The 19,536-nt window shown below is 37.7% G+C and overlaps 1 long non-coding RNA gene across 1 annotated transcript; it reads left to right on the top strand.

The window, feature by feature from the left end:
* The first annotated feature begins 1,621 nt into the window (after nucleotides 1-1,621).
* Nucleotides 1,622-18,924, top strand: LOC146327201 (uncharacterized). The gene is made up of 4 exons (XR_014770583.1): nucleotides 1,622-1,755; nucleotides 12,982-13,071; nucleotides 14,792-14,851; nucleotides 18,791-18,924. It is a non-coding gene; the product is annotated as an uncharacterized LOC146327201 (long non-coding RNA).
* Nucleotides 18,925-19,536: the final 612 nt, after the last annotated feature.

The raw sequence follows: 19,536 nt of genomic DNA, 5'->3' as shown, positions 1-19,536 counted from the left end.
CCTTGCTAAGAGGGCTTCTCAGGGCAATCCCAGTTACAAGCTGTGGTGTTAACCTGCTGGAGGACTCTTATCAGCTACATGTCATGTTCGTATTTTCCCTGCAGTTCCGCCAACTCCCTCACCGTCGTCTCAACACTCTCCTAAGCTCCGCCCATGAAGGCCACTTTTATCTGAAGCGCTAAAGTGGCAAACATATTTGTCCAGAGCTTTCCCACAGTCTCAGGAGTTGGAAAGTGAATCGAGCAGCTGCATAGTAACACAGAGCAGGAGTCAGTGTGTCCGCATGGAGCACCAGGTTTCAAGTGTGTCCATGGGGCCCTCGATGTTGATGCCCCAGTTGCTTTAAAGGGCTATGTAGGTGGTTTGTGTTATGGTTGCTATCATTATTCTTTTGATGTCATGATATGAGACAAGATGGTCATAAATTTTAATTTTATTATGTTGTGATGTTGTCTTTTCCTGGCTTTAAAGGCTGCATTGCAGTTAAACTCTAAATTTACCAGCCTGTTGCAGCTGCTCTGTTATTGGCCTTTACCCACTTAGTCATTATAGCTACATTGCTGATGATTATATAGCAAAAATCTCATTGTGTTAATATTTTCTGTAAACACCAATATGTCAAACATCATCCCTAAAATATTGTTGCAATATCAATGAATATATAATATATTGATAATAGATTACATGTAACAGGGATTATGTTATGAGATCATAAAATATAAGTAGCTATAATTACCCTAGATTGGATTTGAAAGAAATCTATCCCGCAATTTTAAATTTTAGATTGTAATGATTTTTGATATGATGCAGTACTCAATAGTATTGAAGCAAATGATATTTTTCAAACACCTCCTCTAAATTGAAACAATTTTTCTCAACTTTTTTTTTTTTACAGTGTATTCAGAGTAGGTTATTTTTTAAAAATAATAATAATAATAATCCAATGCGTTAAATGTCTAATCACAAAAATGACTGTGTAATCTGTATTCAGCAACTGGCCACATTTCAAAGTATGCTGATGCATCCCTACTTAGAGCAATAAAAAAATATAAGACAGTCATTTCATTTTTGCATGGTTGCTGTTGCCAGCTGTGCTTGTGAAAAAGTGCAGTGAAAATACTTCTGCATTGAAACATAAGTGATTTTTTTTCTTTCCTTTTTTGCTTTAACCTGGGACATTTAGATTTCCTTGACATTCCTCTAGCATTTTATAAAAGAAAATGTTTAGTTTTATTCTGTTATACACAAAAAAACTTACAAACCAGCCTCTAATGTCTGTATCATCTGTAACTCTACTGATAAAGCTTGATGGACACTGACAAAGTGGGCTTTTGACTCTTTTCCTCAACTGTCAGCTGCAAACTCAGACCCCCACCCACCACAGACACCACCGCTGAATCTGCTCATTACTGGGAACAATGAAAGAGAGGGAGAAAAAAAAAACCCCCAAGCGGGTAAAGTTTTATTGCTTGTGTTGTCATGTCCACTCACTAGTTCTTGAAACTTTGGGCTGTCTATGGTGGTGGTGGTGGGGGGAGTTGGCTTAGTTAGCCTCCCCTCGTCTTTGCCTACTGTCAGGCCTTTTATGTTCTTCGTGTGGATTTTGGGTCACTGTCAGAGAGACTGAGAGAGGGTGTGAGGGAAATTTAAATGTGGCTCTTCCCAAAGGCTGTGCAGAGAATATTGAGTGGCTGGTTGTCCTTTGGGGAAATACAGGAATAGTTCGACCCAGTCTTTGATGCTTCCGGAAAATACGTGAGTATCTATTTTTTATTCTTACTTAATAGTAAAAATTTCAATTTTTCTACAAAGTTGTTAATTGTAATTTGGTATCTAGGAATAAGCAGCAGGTTTTATTGGTTTAATGAGATATTCTGACTTAAAAATATTTAGAGTCATGAGGTGCAATTGTGTGGTTTCTCCATTTGTTGAAATTATTTTAAGCCGTTTAAATCTGCTCTTCGAGTTGGAACACCCATCTCGGCCTCATGTTGGCACCTTTTTCCCTCCTTGGGGATTAGGAGCTGTCAATGGCCCCCTCTGCTCCACACACACCCTCACACACACTGCAGTAGCTGCTCAAATCTCTAGTTCTTAGGGCACTGTGTATGATAGTGACTGGGCGAGCTTGGGGCTTGATTAGCGCAGTTAGCCCTTCTAAGGCTCTGGCTGTTTACAGTGGATTACAGGGAGGGAGGCAGGGGTTAAGTCTACCCAGGCACCATGCCTCCCCCTCCTCCCTCCCTCTCTCTGCTCCCCCCCCCCACGGGAGCCACTGCAGCAGGGCTGGCAGCTCGTCTGGGCTCCCCATCGCAAGGCCAGGCTGACAGGTAGCGGGATTTGGCAGAGCAGTTTGCATGAGAGCCAACAAGAAAAACTGAACATGGCGGATTAGTTCGGGATTATGTTGTCAGAGTTAGCCTTGACGGACAAACTGCAGAGGAATAAATTGCAATCTGTTTGAGGAGCGCGCTGCCACGCAAACAGGAGAGGCATCGGCTCGTCTCACAGCCTGTCCAAGATGACAGCGAGGGGAGAAAATCATTAATAATTTATAAACAAAGTCCACGGCCATTACTGACGTCTGCCCACTCGGGCTGGACAAGACGTCTCGTTGTCTAACCCCTCACATCAGGGGCTGGTTCATGTTAAATCTTGAAACCAAAAGTGACAGGGCATGTAGACAGATAAGAGAAGGTTATACTGGGAAGGACTCATAAAATGTGCCATCTACTCCTGTGATTTGTAGTCCTATAAACCATCTTCTTTCTGATAAGTGAGGAGCAGGCAGATGTAGCTCTCCCTGTAGCATTTTTTAAACTGTCAAGATTCAGTTGTGACTAATATTGGCACCTGTCATCTTAGAATGAGGTTGTAATAAACCCATGGAAACTGCTTAATGCTAAAGAACTTCCTCTGCAGTGAACACAAAATATAATGTCAAAAATAAAATTTTATGATAAAAAAATCTCCTCCTGCTTCTTTTTAACTGGTTAACAAATGATTCACTGTAACTTTGGCTGGGAAAATGTGAAAACAAGCTTGTTTCATCTGATTTCCAAGAGAATCCATCCCGCAGGCATTAAGAATAACTATATAATGGACAATGATGGTCTTGTTTGCTTGTAGATCATATAGTGGCATCAGTATTAAAATGAGACCAGTTACAATAATAATAATAACCAGTTAAAAACTCCACGTGGTAGGTTTAAAGTCTGTGATCTTCTTTCTGATAGGGCAGTGGTTGAGGAGCAGGCAGAGAAATTAAGATCTACCTGTGGCATTTTTTAAACTTTCAAATTCAGATTCAATTGTGACAAATATTGGCTCCTGCCATCTTAGAATGCAGTTTTAATAAAGCCCCAGAAATTGCTTAAGTAGCTTTTATGAAGCCAGGAGACTAAACAGAGTGTTTAGGTTGTGGTCCTTTAATTGCAAAAAGTACTGCAATGCATTTTTTGCAAATGTAAATGTCAAGTTCATAGCTTCTGTGTAGCGCTGGTGTTTGTATTTTCTAGTATTCTGACTTATATTATGGGTGAGGACCGAGTGCAACTGGTGAGGTGAGTGCTCAGACAACGTCAATGGTCAACTAGGGCTGTCAATAGCAGATTTTCACCAATTATCATGGCAAAAAGAATTCATGATGACAATGACACTTTTTTTTAGACTTAATTTGATAAGACAGCTCCAGATAGACAGGAAATGGGGCCACAGCCTTTGCACATGGGGCGCATGCTCTACCAGCTTAGCTACTGGTGCACCTCATTCACAACATATAAAATTTTGTACAGAAGTGTACAAAAAGTGCAGTTACACTTAATAGATAGTGAAAACTGATATATACAAGATCCATGAGAGCATACAGTAGGGTGACCAGGTGTACTGATGAATTCAGGACAGTCTTGAATTACAAACATTTTGTCCAAAAAATTAACCATTATATATCAATTTGTGAAAATATTCTGATCAAATCAGTTACGTAGGCTGTAACTCCTGCTTTTAGTTGTTAAAACATGCTGTTCTTTCTTGTGAAATATGTAAGAATATCATCCATGTGTTTTAACTTGCCTGTTACACTGATAAGGCTATCATAAAAAAAGATTGTTGATATGGTCATTTGACCAGTTTTAAACCAGATGATGCCACTGCAGGAGAAATCTGTCATAAAAAAATCTAATAAAAGATGTTTCTGAGCTCCTACAGCCTAATGACAATCTTATTTGCTGAAAAAAATGTTTAAAAGGACTGTAACACACCTGTCACCTGTGTCAGGACACTGTGCTTCACATCATCCTCAGAATCTGTAACTGACCTTCATCTTGTTATAAATGATGTTACGCTACCACTGTCAAATTATTTTATTATTCTGACATGACACGTCCACCCCCCAACTCCCTGTCCCAAATTTCACCCATTCTCATCTGATCACCTGAGCATACAGTATGCAGGTCAAATGTAGGTATCTTTTTCTAAAGCAGAACATTTTTACCAAGTGCTGCTGTATTTGTATTTATTTTATGCATTTAGCACCCTGTAGAAAAATATATATCCAGCATTTACATGGATTTTCACCTCGAGTGAGATTAACAGACATTAAATAATAACACCATCTTGCAAATGATTTCACTAATTTCCTTGCAAATAAATGCAAATATTCAACCTTGTTCATGTGCTTCAAATTTTGCCTTTTTTAATAACAGGATGTAAAATAATTTAGGACATTAAGAAGACTGGGCTCCCTGAATCAACAGAGGAAAAAAACTGATGAAATGGGTGAAAGTTTAAGGAAGTAATAGTTTTTAAATGAGAAACCTGCCCTGCATTCAGAAGAAATAATGATTAAAAAAAGTACAAATTTCCCACTGAGAGAGTAAACACACTGCTACAATTCATTTCTCTCTGTCTTCATCTCACATCAGAGTGGTTCTTTCTTGGAGAACTGAATTAGCTCGACTTGACGGCGTGCAGCAGCAGCGTTCTCATGCCGAGGACTGACTGGCATGGTAAAACGTATTAATGAGCTTTATTGCATTCTATCCTCTCCTACATCATTAGGAATGCATGTCTGTATGTTAAACATATGAATATGCATCGGCATAGAGCATTTGCTCTCAGAGTTAGCAGTGAGCCAGCGCTGTGCCTTGAATAATAATCCAGCAGAGAAATGAACTGCATTTTCTTTGCCTTCGCCTTGTAATTGAAAAAAGATAATAAGAGCACATTTTGTTTTTTAATTTGATCACGAAACTGATTCTGAATGTCTAATTGTGCTCTGACTGAGTAAATGTATAGTTGTATTTATAGAGGTGATATTTGCTTATATGATAAAAATTCTTCAGTGTTGCATGTGTAGATTAATTTGTTATAAATTTGCAAAAAATAGACTGAATAATAATAAGTTAGTGAGCAAATGCATTAGAATGGGATTTATTTCATTTTGGTCTGTTTTCCTGAACAGATTCAGTCCAGTATTCCCAGTCATACTGTCAGACTGAGGGTGATCCCGAGGTCAGCAGAGGTCACTGGATAAAGGTTAACAAATTACCATCATGGCTCTCACAGACCAGATTGATGTCGTGTGGGGGAGGGGGATGTGCATAGGGGTTAGGTCAAGATAGGTACACCCAGAGATAAGGAATTTCAGTTAACAAAAAAGTGCTTTGCAGCCAACAAAAGACAGGAAATATAGAAAAGTGGCAGAAGTGTTGGAGAGCTATATTGTTATAGCTTTTTATTATATAATTGAGATGGAAGTGATGTTCAATGTGTGCCTGTTCATTGTGTATAAGAGTGTATTGCCTCCATGCCAGAAAAAGAGAAAGAGATCAGTATCCTTTACAACGTGAAAAGATTATAGGTATCACAAGATATTTTTCATATTTTAACATATAGATATTTATACATTATGCAACTTGCAAACTTATGGCAAGAAAATGTTCTATATAACGATTTACTGTTTATCTCTTTAGAATGTGGAAAGTTTCATGTAATAATGTAATGAAATATTGTTATAACAAAAAAACTATTTATCTTGTTATAATGTGAAACATTTCTTGTTTAAGCATGATAAGTAAGGGATAAACAGGTCATTACTGTGAAATAAAGCCTGACAGGGTAATGCAGGTTTTGAATCATCCTGAAGGGGTTTATCTCACAATAATGACCTGCTCACTGTACATTATTCTGCTTATTACAAGGTTACTCATTAAAATAAATAAATAATTTTACACAAAATATTCATTTAAAAATAACTTTGTTGATTTAAAAAAAATGTATTGTTTCTCTAGAGTCTATGATCAGAACTCCATAGCAGTGGTTTTGTCTCCATAGCAACATTCTGTCATAACCAGAAACTGTGATGACAATATACTATTTATTTTGTTATAATGTTAAAAGTTTGATGTTATAACATGCTAAGTTACATTTTATAACAATATGTTATCACATTAAAATATGAAAAGTTTTGTTATAAGAATAAGTTATCATGTTATAACAAATATTTTACATTCTAACAAGATAAATAGTAATAGTAAAGTTTCCACACTGTAAGATAAATAGATAGATAAATAGTACATTATTATAACAAGACTAGTGTCTTGCTAAAATGTGTTAAGTCTGTAATATAAAAATATTTTTTTTATAATGTGCAAAACTCTTGTTACACCAAAAAACTTCATTTAACCCCCCACCCTGTTATAAAATGTACTGTATTTATCTCTTAAATAAAGAGCTCTTTGTCTCAATGAAGTAACCTGTTTAAATAAGGTTTAGATAAAAGAAAAATAGATTGATATCATATACAGATGCATCATATTTGTTTATATTAAATATATACCACTGTTTACATCTATATACATTGTGGATTACTATGTAGATTTGTATCTATGTTTCATTCAACAGTGTTTCATGTTGAGTGATCTGACATGTAAAATCAGGAAAGCCACAAGGAGAAACTGGAGAGCTGCCTAATTCTAAGAAAGAACATTTCATTGATCCACTAAAAGAGAATGTTCTTAAACTCCTATTTTCCTCAGTGTTCCAGTTTTCTTACTGTCTGTGTTCTCACTGTGCCCTCCAGTTTTGGCCTGCAGAAGACCTGCTGCTATTCATTCACCACATGCGCACAAGTCGCCAACGAAAACAGCCGGCGTGCCTCAAGAACAAAGACACTATCTGCACCCATCAGGCAGCGTGTTATAAGAACGGGTGACATGGAAGAGAGGGAGGAACCGAGGCTACTGATTTACTGACAGGACAATTAGAGGGAGCAAATCTGCTATCTGAGCTAAATATTCCAGATAGGGTGGGCATGCAGCAGGGTGGTGGACCCTCCAGGGGCTCCAAGAGGAGGGAACACTCGCCCAGTGGGGCGCCATGGGAGTGTTCGTGTTGATTGATTTAACTGCATGAAGGTGACATAGATGGGTCTGACTATTGCCCTGGTTTCTATGGAGCTGTTGCTTCTTATGATGATGCGAGAAATGACAACATAAAAAGTGACAGTCAGTGAGTTGTTTCATTCCAAAGGGAGATATCTGTTGTGAAAACTGAAAAAGGATGACAAGTTTAGATTCATAAGACCAAAAATACAAACAATCCTGAGAATCAACCCATCCATGTTTTCAGAATCCAGAAAGATAAATTCCAGAGCTGATATTACAGAAACTTCAAAACTTTAAGATCCTTTCTTAACTGTTTAGTAACTATGGTAACTAGGGTTAAGACCTGATTTAGGAGAAAAGCCATCACAGATAAACACGTTTTTATACCAACTAAAGACAGGAAAACTGTATTACACACAAATCCTTATTGCCAAAATTTTAGACAGACTCTCCTAACTTTAACTCTCTTAACTCTAACATTAAGCTGTCTTTACTTTCATTTTTCTAGTAGCAGTTATCCTACAGCTAAAAGTAGTGTTCGGTAGCAGTAGCTAATGGTAGAGCTCGCTAACAGTAGCTGAGGGTAGTGCTAGCTAGCAGTTGTTAACGATAGTGTTTGCTAATAGTAGTGTTATTTAACATTAGCTAACGGTAGTATTAGCTAACTTGTTTGCTCTCTATGGCTGCTCTTTTACTGTTTTTTACTCAATTGATATGGATACAGCAGAGACGGTCTCTGTTGTCTTAGCCCACTATCTTTGTTTTATCTTTCAAATAAGCATTGTAAATTTCTCAAAAGGAACATTTTTGTATTTCTATAGATATTACCAACACCTTTAATCAAAATCTGGACATTTTAAACTTTTTAAACTCTCTTAACTTCAGAATAACTGTTAAGCTGCCTTAACTTTCACTTTTCCACTAATAGGAGCAGCTAACTTACTAATTAGCTAACCAATGGTAGCTAATGGTCATGTTCACTAACAGTAGTTAATGGTAGTGTTAGCTAAGTGTACCTAACTTGTTTAATGTCTATGGCTTCTCTTCCATTGTTTTTACAGCAGAGACTGTGTCTGCTATATAAGCCCATGTTAGTTAACTCAGCAAAATGAGAAAAGTAGTACTGGTTGCTAGGTAATAGACATAAAAGTTGATAACTGATATATCGAATATTTAGGATTTTCATAACCTGAAATTAGATAAAATGAAGTAAAATATGATCGGATTCATAATTCCAAATTGAGAAAAATCCTATCTTAGACTCTTCCTATCTAATTTAAGAGAGGAAGTTTCTGTACTAAGGCCCCAGAAACCAAAATAGTTTTCCAGGATAGACATAAAACATTTTGGAAGGAGACTAAAACCCCAGGAGCAAGATGAACATAATATTCCATGCTCATCCTCTCAGTCCCCATCACAAATAAATAAATCAGCTATGTCCGTACACGCAACTTTTGACCTGTGGTGACTTCACTCACTGGAAATTACAGTTTCCCTTTGATTTCCAGACGGTATTATCTTTGCTCTCCAGTGGAGGGAAGGTAAACAGTAGCAGTGGAGAGTCGTATGTCTCTTTAAATAAACTGCATTGTCTGATGATGTTTTAATGGGCAAACCTCGATCCCCTGGGCAGTGACCCTTCTGAGTGTGCCTCGGCTATGTACTCTGCACAGGGTGCTGAGATGTAATTGCTATGTACATACCAGGCTATTCTCTGGTTTCTACACTGCAAAAAATAACCAACTGAATGGCTCTTTTAATGTTGTAATGTATATGCATTTTAAATCATTTCTTCCCAGCAAATCATGGTGTGAAATGTTTAGTTTTCCTCTTTTTATTCATTCCAGTAATTTTCATGAAGCAGATTTAGATCTTAACTCATTGCAGATCTTGACATAAGGCAAATTACTTTTTGTTTGTAGTGGTGTCTAACATGCTAAAATTATTTTTGTTAAGAGATTGTCCTTCTTGTTTGTTTTGACTTGAAATTAATTTTTTTTTTTGGTTAAATATTTGGGTGTATGCAGTAAAAATAGTCTGTTTAATCAGGTCAATTCCAACGGCCATGCAGGCAGTTGACCAGCTGGGAAGCTGTCGTTTTTAAGCGTTAGTAGTCCCATCTGGGATTTAAGCAGTCCTCTATGTTACTCCCTATCTAATCCCTATAAACAGATATCTGCATATGAAAGCAGAATCTGTAGACAAGGGACAAGATTTTAGTATTGGAAGCGTTCTGCTTTCCATTTGTAGTGCGAGTAATAATGACCAACCATGTGTGAGCGGGTTTTGGTTGCAGGCAGGTAAACAGTCCATGTGTGGAGGAAAGGAGCCAGAATGCATTGGAACTCCTTTGCTGTTTATTAGCTTTTTTAAATATTTATTAACATTTACATGCAGACATGTGTTAATAGAGATTAGCCCCCAACTCCTACAACTCATTCTTGTGTCTAAAGTTATTAAACAATGTTCAGCTCGCAAAAGTTCAAGTTCAAGTTATGTTGATATACACTGGATACACAGAAAGCATTGACTGTTGTCTCCAGAGGCTATATCATCATCATACGATAGCCAATCGTATGAATCTGAGTTCTGAGGTAACTGGGCTACTTGCTGCTGCAGTTTCATCATTTACCATCACCACAACTGAATACATGACAGAGGCCTCGTTCAAGCGGCAATGAAATGCGACCCAAATCTGATCTTTTTGCCTACATGCGACCCAGGTCTGATTTTTTCATGACCGTGTGAACAAGTCACTTGAAATCTGATTTTTTAAAATCCGACCTGGGTGGCTATCAGAGGTGGTACTATATTAGATAGGTGTCTAACGCCCCCGCCATCTGAACAGTCAAGTCGCATTTAATGCGACTTTTACGTCACTCTAGAGCGACTGACTGACAATCGTCACAATTGTGCGCCAGTTCCTTGGCGGTAACTACAGAATACACATGGATTTCGAACAGAGTGATGTAAGGGGGTGCATTTCAAGGCAGGGGTGCAACACTCGCACAACACTGTAAACAGTGTGCTGCGTGTGACGTCCTGACGTCTTTGTTATTGTTCTTCTGCACAGGGCCGTGGACTGTTCACACGGGAATCAATGTAGGTCATATATAGGTCACATTTAAAAAGAAATCTGATCTGTCTAAAAAATTGGAATTGAGCATTAAGACCTGCCATGTGAACTAAGCCAGAGAGACAGAGACAGAGAGACAACTAATACTAGCAAGACCCCCTCCTAGGTACAGTGCAAGACATGCACAGGAATTAAGAGGGAGCTGCCAAATAAACTTAGACTTAAAATTAACAACCTTAAAATGCCCCCTTCCCACGTGTAACCCTTTGTCTAGACTGCAAACGTCACCTCAGCATCACGCTCACTTGACAATAGCGTTCACACCACACTGAAGCATCTATATAGGTCCATATTGTCCGTGCGTTTCAAAGTGTCAGCAACAAATGAGCAGCCAAATCTTCTGTGCAATATGCAGTTTTCATTTGATGTTTGTGAATATCCTTGATCTGTTTTCCATCAACACGATGTGTGTGTGTGTGTGTGCGCGCGTATGTGCATACACACGCACAGTAGGTGTGCAAAAGAGAGGAGGGGAAAAAAAAGAGTGCTAGTGGCTGCGTTCAGAGCAGATAGGTATTGACGATCAGAGCAGATGGATTAAAGTTTAGCAGTAAAGTTGTCAACTGGCTGTAAATGTACAGTTTACCCACGAAAACACTGCAGAAAAAGTCCAAGAAGTGTCTTGTTTACCAGCTGCTGGGTAAAGTGAAGGGAGAGTCTGTGGGATTAAACTGGAGGAAAGTGAGCTGATCTTAGGCTGTGGAGGACACTCTGCTCCGCCTGGGTTACAAAATGTGGATAAAATACGCTTTCATTGCATTTTTACTGGGCACCAGCCTTGTGATCAGGTCACATTTACGTCAATCAGACAGAGCTGGGACACAAGACACACGGAGCTGGTGCACAGCTGCATGGATATAAATGAAAGCATTTCCGTTGCGTGAGACATGCGAGTGAAAAACATGTTTGACTCACTTGCAGTCAACAAAATATTCATAAATATTTTTTCTTTTGTGTATAATCCCCTGGAAAAAAACATAGATGTTTCTGGTTCCTTTGAATTGGCCATTCGTATCAACAGAGGACACAGGTCTTCTTTCATGTTGCACTCCCACAGAACCGACAAAACAAACACTGGCTCTAAATAGAGCTTGGAGAATTTTGGGGAGTTTCTCGGCTTGGAAGGGGAGGGTGAGGTGAGGTGTTCGCAGTCTTCAAGCTTACTACTAGACTCCACTAAATCCTACACACTAGTCCTTGAACAGCATGATGGATCCTCTCAAATGTTGAATGTTGTAAAGTGACAGATGTCTTAAATAACCAACACTGTTGAGGGGGGAACAAAAAAACTTCTTGTGGATGCACTCCAGTCAGTTAGAAAATGATAACGTGTGTCCCAAAGCTTTAAGTCTTAGTTGTTCTTTCTACAAATATGTGCAAAACTGTTTTATCATGTCTTGAAAAAAGGAACTAATGCACAATAGCTGCAGTACTATCATTAATATTAGTTAGGAGAATTCAAATTTACTTGTTGAAGCAGATATTTTTTGCAGTGGATGTCTGCCTATAATGGTTTTCCCACCTTATTCCCACACGGGGGTTCATTTTCAGTCAAAACAGACAGGGTCTCCCCAAAACAGACAACACAGTGATTTTCACCAGAGACCCCCATACCCCGAGCTTGAGTGATGTGAACAAAGACATGAGGGGACCACAAAGAGGACAAGAAACTTCAGGAGGAAAAAAAAAAGAACAGAGGATGTTATCAGATGGAAGGAATGAGCAGGAGTGAAAAAAAAAAGAGACAAAGTAACTCGACTCAATATGTGCACGCCTCCCCCGTTTTCCTTTTCTCGCTGAAACTAATGAATTTTTGCGGGAAGAGGAAATGCTTTGGGAATAGGTAAAAATTTCATCAAACACCGGATGTGTGCACTTGATTAGTAATTCAGACCAAAGCTAACTTTGGTAAGACAATATTACAAGAGGGCTCAAGGAAATAGCTAATGAGCAGCTAAGCTAACTTTATCTTGCTCCAGAGCATACAGTCATCTGATTTTCTAGGCACCGAATCCTAATTGGATTGTGGAGAAGTGAAGAGGACAAAGAACATTTATCTTTCGCAATTATCAGGAATTCATATCTTGGGCAAATTTGCTAGCTTGCATTACAATTTGATTGAATTAACTATTGATGAGCAGTAGAAACCAATATCATTTCAATCTTCCGACCCTTAACAGTCAATAGATTATTCTGATTTTGGATAAAGCTTTAAGAATCTTTCTACCATCCTTTTAGTCATCTTTAATTTCCCAGTCTCTCCCTTTTCTCTCTCAACACCTGTCTTCCATTAGGCTGTGGCGACCAGCTATTGCACCACGCACAGGAAGCAATGCAGTGACGTGTTCGACAGGCTCGAATCACTCACGAGCCGACTGTGAGGGCGCGGCCTGATGAAGATGTAAAGTAATATCCCAGCAGCACATGAGGTCAATCATCTCCCTTTTATTTTTTTTACAGGCAACATGAAAAGAGGTTCGAGTGCCGGTCACGAGACGGGGCTGGGTCCCCTTTGTCTCCAGGGTTCATCAGTTCAGATAATGTAACAGGGTGAGGTGGCTGCTGCAGGACATTTCTGAGATACTGATGTTGCATGCATGCATTGATACTTGCATTCAACTTTCAGGAGTGAGACATATATACTCACTGCCATGTGAAATCTCACCTTTTCCTCAAGTCAGCTTTTCAGGAGTTAAAACCTTGAATTAAGATAGACTATCACACATTTTGAAATAGTTTTCATCACTGACATTTTTTTACTGATGAAAACAAGATGATAACTAAATAATCTGTTGACACATTTTACCACAAATAAAAATGAGATAAAAATGTTAGGGAGGGGTGAGCTGGGGAGAGATCCGATCCAATTAGATGCATGTGATTGGATAGGCCTACTGATCAGCTCAGGAAGTCAGCTTGCACGCAATCATAGACTATTCCCCAATCTATGACCTAACAACACCCAACCTACAGTGGCGCGAGGCAGTTCAGGCAATGTGAGCTTGTCTTTCATAGTGTAATAGAAATGATTAATCATATATATATATATATATATATTTAATTTTCTGCTGTAGAAATGTTTGATGAACATATATAGAATGCTGCAGGGATGACGTATTTTTGTAGGCCAACCCAGAAGAACCTTTAATGTCTGCAACAACCTCTGTAATCTCATTTAGCCACTTGTTAGCAACCACCTTTTTTTAGACTCATAAAAGCTTCAATATTCACGAGTTACAGATGTATTTTACGTCATAGACAAAAATGTGAAAAAATCTTAAATGTGTTAACCGCAGACCTTATTTCAGGAAAAAAAAACACACAAAAACCCCACTGATTATGAGATGTGAGAACTGGAAGTTCTAATATACTTTACTCATTTCTGCAGCGCTTTATATCCAGCACTGTCTGTGTTCTTCTTCTGCTAAATCCTACTGTCTAAACCACTGGCAATAAAAGTATAGCTTACACATAGGAACATTAGTTGTTACTGCCCTCTTGTGGCCAGGAGTATTAATAACTCCTATCAGTGATAATAGGTACAATAATAGATAAAAATTTGACAGTTGCCTCTAAAATAATGAAGCTAAAACAGCCATTTAACAGTTACTTACTTTTCCCCAAGAAACTAATTACTTTTATTTGCTATACTTGATAAAGTAAATCAATAACTTAAATAACTAATAACTATATTTACTAAATTTCAGTAAGTTGCCCAATACTTTGTATAATCTCCTCAATGTTAGACATATGACGGTGGAAAAGGAGGGGAAATGTAGTCTATGTAATCTTAATGTGGATAATGGGTTATTTAGATGTTTCCCTTTGCAGTATACAGTATAATCAGTTTTGGAAATTTTAGAGAAATCCTTAAATAATGCATTACACTTTAACTAGACCCTTCAGACTTTAGTCAACTCAATCTACTGCATATTTAGTCAACTAAAACTAAAACAGTTAAGATGACTAAAATATGACTGAAGCTAAATGTCATTTTAGTAAAAAGACTATGGATAAACTCAAAATTTGCTGTATAAATTAATGCTATGTTAAATCTTGCAATCTGAGATTTGTATCACTATTTCTTATTATATGCAATAAATGTTTTAAAATGCCACTACAGTGTGAGAAAATTGATTTTCTTCCAGCTGTTTTTGTTTCTCTCACAGGTGAAGTTCAATGGTCACACTGATGTTTTGTCTACTCCCTCAGAGTAGAAAACAACAGTATAAATTGAGATAATTTTTGTCTGTTTTGACGTTGTCCACAGGTTATAGGGTGCCAATTAACCCCAGATGGATGGAGTCGCCCACACGAGAGGTGACGTGAGGTGATTCGCCATCACTTTGGTATTAGTCCCATAATGCAAGCTGACGGTGGGGATTTCAGAAGCATGGGAGGGGAAGTGGGGGGTCTAGAGGGTTCGTGTTCAGGCCTCTTCTGTGAATCATGCAGCCTAGCGTGCGATCGGCACACTGCCCTCCTCTTGACTCCCTTTATAAGCTCTGTTACAATAACACACTTGCTTTTCACTCCGGCCCTAACCCCGAACCTCCCCCGTACAAAACTCCCCCCACCCACCACCACCGACTCTCCACTTCTCTGAAAAACACAGGAAGAAAAAAGAAAACAGGCCTGCACCTACAGTTTTCTGTAAGATAAAAGCTGGAGGGTATTTATTTCGGCCGCTGGCTCCCCTCAAAACTCCATTACTGTTGTTAGCATAACTGTGATGACAAAGATAATCTTTGTTATTATTATTATTATTATTATTCCCCACTTTAATTAATTTCTCCCCGGGGCTCAAAGCGGTAATAAGGAGCAGACGTCGACTGTTTCACTCTACTTCCTCAACACTGAAGTCCCAACCAAGTGCAAGTCAAGGTTAACAGTGCCATCTACAGTAGAGAGAAAACTAGTCCAGCATGTGCTTTGATGAGATTGATTATACGAGAGTTACAGACATGAACATATCTGAGGTGTCAGACATCTTACACTGATGGGTTTTACTTCTTGTTTTTTTTTTATTAGATGGATTCAAGAAAATTGGTCCTTTAAGGCAAATGCACTGAGGTATCACTATAACAAATATGTACTCACACCAATCATGTTTTTGTTAAATGATACAACCCTTCTTAACATACTCATGTTAAATTTTGAAGGGACTTGATTATTGTTCAAAAGTCCTTTAGGTTTAGTGAGAAAACTTGACAGCTTGTCTGCCAATAAAATATGCAAAAAGTATGTTTTTATGTTAAACCCTGAAAACTGGATAAGAACTCAGAAAATATTCTACAATATAGATGCTGAAAATAAACAATTAAAATAAACAGAGGTGGGAAGTAATTATGAAAAAATACTGTACTGAGTATTTATTTTTCTGACAACTTTTTTACTTTTACTCCCTACATTTTAGCACAAATATTTGTACTTTCTACTCCGAACATTTTCAAAAGTCTTGTTACTTTAGTTTTAATGCATTGGAGGGGAATTATTGATTATTTTGATTTTGCAGAATTGTGCACCGCCTTTGCAACGTCAAGACTGATTTCACCCTTAATGGATTCCTTGATGTACCTGTTTATATCACACACGACAGACACAACTCTGACGAAACTACATAAAGACGCAACACGACAAAAACAACGTAACAAGACGAAAATTATGTAAAACGTGTAGTAAGACAAAACAATGGAAAAGTTGTAATGAGACAAAAAAGTTGTAACAAAACAAAAATGTCAGAAAAGGACAAGTTGAAACAGACAGAGAGGAGATTCAACCATGGAGAAAAGTTCACGTTCAGTTAGCTTTGCACAGAAACAGCCCGTAGAAATGTCCTTCAGAGGACGACTTTTTCCTTTTATGCTTGTAGTTTTTAAATTTTACATGAGTAAAGAAGTTGAATTAGTACTTCTACTTTTACCAGAGTCTTTATCTGTACTTTTACTTAATTAATGTGTGTACTGCTGCCACTTCTGAAAGTAAATAATGATTTAGAATTTGACATCTTTTGCACTGACAACAACAAATTGTTGGTGATTCAATGTTGAAAGACAAGCATGTAACTGAAAATCTTTCACAGTAAGTGAACTCAGTGGAGTCATGTCCATATTTCTCACACATTTCCTGTGTGAGTGGGCACACAAGTATGTAGCCTTCATTGACGTTGCACGGCTCCACCTTCCCATTCCCACCCCTAGTCTGTGAGAGGACCTCCAGAACTATGTAAAGGTTTTTCTCAAATGGTCTTCAGTGTACACTAGTTGCTGGTTTATAGTGGATGGATGGATATATCTTAGCTGATGGCTCGGTAGATCTTTAGATTGTAATTTCTCAATCTTCTCCCTACAGTCACACGCAATAAGATCTCGCTTCACTGTTATCACAGATGAATCATCGTTCATGTCCAATATTGAATAAAAATGTATAATCTTGCAGGAATTCTGCATAAAATGTGCTTAGGAAAGATTCCCGTTTAACTCGACAGCACAGCACCAGTTTTGCTAACAGCTTAAGCAAACATGGCACAGTGCTAAAAATACACTTATCAAGAAAAACAAAGATTATGTTGTGGATTCTTACTTTGAAATGTGATCAGTGACAACCTGGCTTTATTAAAATATGATGTTTACAATAAGTGGTCAATTTATACTCTATATTTACTCAAATCCCTTTTCTCTTCAAATTTCAACCATGCCCACATGATAATGTTACCCATGATAATGTTACAAAAATAAAAGGGTTCAACAACAGGTAGTGTTGTGACAAGATTTACAGATCGAAAAAATCTTTATTGGCAATTCTTAAATGTCCCACTTTTGCTGATGTACACATGAAATGCTATTTATATTATATTTTCTGTATTATTATTATTTTTTTTTTCAACTGGAGACATCTTGGTGGGTCAAATTGAACCTTATGGTGGGCAAACCCATAGTGAGATGTGAATCTGATTTGTTGTTATTTAAGTGCTTGAAAATTAAATTACTACAGTTATTAATTTTTGAAAAACATTTATTTGTTTCTAAAACTGAAAGATTAAATTTATTTAAAGACAAAAACCAAATTATGTCAACAAAACATTATTAGTTGGTAAAATAATTGCCAACCTAACTTAATTACATTGCAAACATTGTGATAAAACTAAACAGAAAATGTATTTTCTGTCACAAGTACAGTAACAGAATTGATGCTGTTTGATAAACAATCTTGGTTCACCTATTAAAGGCATTACTTTTAATCTCCTATTTGTGACAGCAGTTTCAAAGCAAAAGTTTTGTATTACAGGACCAAATTTGAACCGAAGAAATTACAGATTACTCCAGTGGAGTTCACCAGTGCCAAAAATGTCATTTTTTATGCCAAAAATATCAACACTTAAGTGGGCACATTTTCTCTATGTTTTTATTTTTACAGTGTATATTATATTTATATCGTTTGAAAAGAAGTATAATTTTGTACTCCACAGGTCTGGCACTAGAGTTACTCCAGCGTGGTCTGTGTAAGGAGCCTTTGTCTGTTTGAAAGATCGCAAAGTAAATTCCCGAAAATCTGAAACCGAGGCACTCTTGAGCATAAAATATTCTACAAGTCTCTATTTTTAATTGCACTGTCCAAAATATCACAAATTGTACAAATAAACCCACTCTCACCTCATTTTCTGAATATGATTCTTATGATAATATCTCTGTTGATAAATAATTGTTTATCCATTTAAGCAGGAATAAGGCTCAGTGAGTGACATGAACTAATTCACAGCTGACTAATTTAGCACATCAATGTCAGACACTAAACACAGGGATTCAGAGATTTAACCATTTGCCTTGACGAGGGAAAGAAAGGGGAAAAAAAAGGCTAAAGAGGGACCATTACTGTTTATCCTCAGCCTTATCACTACTGGCGATGGGCTTGTAAATATTATCCTATTCTCCTTAATCCACTGCACAACGCCGTGCTCACCCACTTACCGGAAGCTCCGACATTTACCTCGGGATTTGCCGGGGCTTGGGCTTGAGTGGCTGCGAGTGGGAAAGTGCTAATCTACAAGGCAGATTCAGGATTAGTCTGGTGAGCCAGGTGACCCGAGGGCCTGAGATCTTATTGGCCGGAGGAGACGCGGGCCTGTGGTCCTTGGCGGGGGGTGACTGACGAGAGGAAACTAGGAAGGCAGGGGTGGGGGTGTTCACCCCAACTCTGCTTTCTCATTGTTTCTCCTGGTCTTTTTCTCTCTTTTTCTCCCCCTTTTCTCTCTTCCACACTCTCTCTGAAGGAGCCCTGATGAGAATTCCACTAATCAGCTGAGGATTAACAGGGACTCAGACAACACTACATCTAATTCCCCCTTCACCGCCACTGGGGCAACAAGAGGCCCCACGCAGCACTACAGCACTGCACCAGCACTGCGCCAGCACTATGCATTTCTATTTCTGTAAAACTTTATAACTACCATCAAAAATAAATGGTAAACTGATAGTTCAACATTAGTCAGTTGTTATTTTTTTAAATAAACATTAAATTAATGTTCATATATGCTTTACAAAATATTTATTAAACAATTGTACTTTATGGCCATCCAATAGTGTTTATAGTTGCCCGACAAAGGATTTACTATTTATGAAGTATGATAAACATCAGTTGGATCTTTACATTAACTACCCAGATAATGTTTATGACTCTAGCATAATTTGGATTGAAATAAGTAACAGGTACATAACATAACCTGACTGATAGGTAACCAAACTGGTACAAAACCTAATGCAACATAACAGGTATGTAACATAACCTATTGAGTACTTAACCTGACAGAGGTATGTAACCTAATATAACAGGTACGTAATGTGGTTGGTACGTAACATAGCCTGACTGGTACGTAACCTAACGTAACATAATGGGTACTTAGTGGTATGTCGCATAATGGGGATGAAACAAAACAAAAAAAAAGTATGTAAATTATTATGATAATTTATAAAAGCCACCAAAATAATGTCCATAGATAGTTTATTAACTAATTATTAA

This window comes from Lutjanus erythropterus, chromosome 5 (genome assembly GCF_056507025.1).
Source record: "Lutjanus erythropterus isolate fLutEry1 chromosome 5, fLutEry1.hap2, whole genome shotgun sequence".
Taxonomy (NCBI): domain Eukaryota; kingdom Metazoa; phylum Chordata; class Actinopteri; order Lutjaniformes; family Lutjanidae; genus Lutjanus; species Lutjanus erythropterus.
The sequence above is the reverse complement of the archived record's forward strand: the minus strand, read 5'-3'. Positions and strand labels throughout refer to the sequence as shown.